The sequence below is a fragment of the Sinocyclocheilus anshuiensis genome, unplaced genomic scaffold, assembly GCF_001515605.1.
Source record: "Sinocyclocheilus anshuiensis isolate Anshui unplaced genomic scaffold, SAMN03320099.WGS_v1.1 scaffold1648, whole genome shotgun sequence".
Classification (NCBI taxonomy): domain Eukaryota; kingdom Metazoa; phylum Chordata; class Actinopteri; order Cypriniformes; family Cyprinidae; genus Sinocyclocheilus; species Sinocyclocheilus anshuiensis.
In genome coordinates this window covers 624697-625422 of record NW_015559071.1, presented here as the reverse complement: position 1 = coordinate 625422, position 726 = coordinate 624697, and positions in this window count along the sequence as shown.

The window sequence follows — 726 nt, the reverse complement described above, 5'->3', positions numbered from 1 at the left end:
AGAACCTGGACCCTTTCCTCTGCTCATTGCAGGCGCCTGACTCAGACTCAGGCCCCCTTCGAATCATGACTGCCATAAATGTCCACGACACATCAGTGTCCGAAGTAGCTTTAGCCCTGTGGGCGGAGAACTCAGCTATCAGCCTGAAGCTGTTCAGAGCATTGAAGCAAAGACAGCAGAGCCTCCAACACATTTCAAAACACAGCCGCTTCCTTCTCAGTCCCTGGTCGACAGCCACGGCTACCTCCAAGATAATCTGCGCTTTGGACATACGATGGAACAACAGACACCTGAGTCACTACTTCCTCGTTGTCCCCAACCTACCTCATGACATCTACATTGGAGCAGACATCATGGTCCGGCTCAATGCCTGTGTGGACATGGTGAACGACGTCATATGGGGTCGGTCCCCTGTCGCACCAACTGACCATTGCAGTCAACCTCAAGAACCAGTCACCTGGGATGGCTCATCAACCAGACGTTCCATGACTTTGAGGTAACGGTACCCATAGGCCCCATACCAGCCCAACTAATGGCAGATGAATATGATGACACAGTAACGTTCACAAGACCCAATGGAACCATTGCCATCACTTCTATTCTGCCAGTGCCCAGAGAGAGCGTCTGCCGATCAGAAATAACAGACGACACTCACCTCGCAGTCTACACTGTCTCAACACAGCCCGCGACAGAATCACCTGCACAGGTGACCGTCAAGGTCCAGAG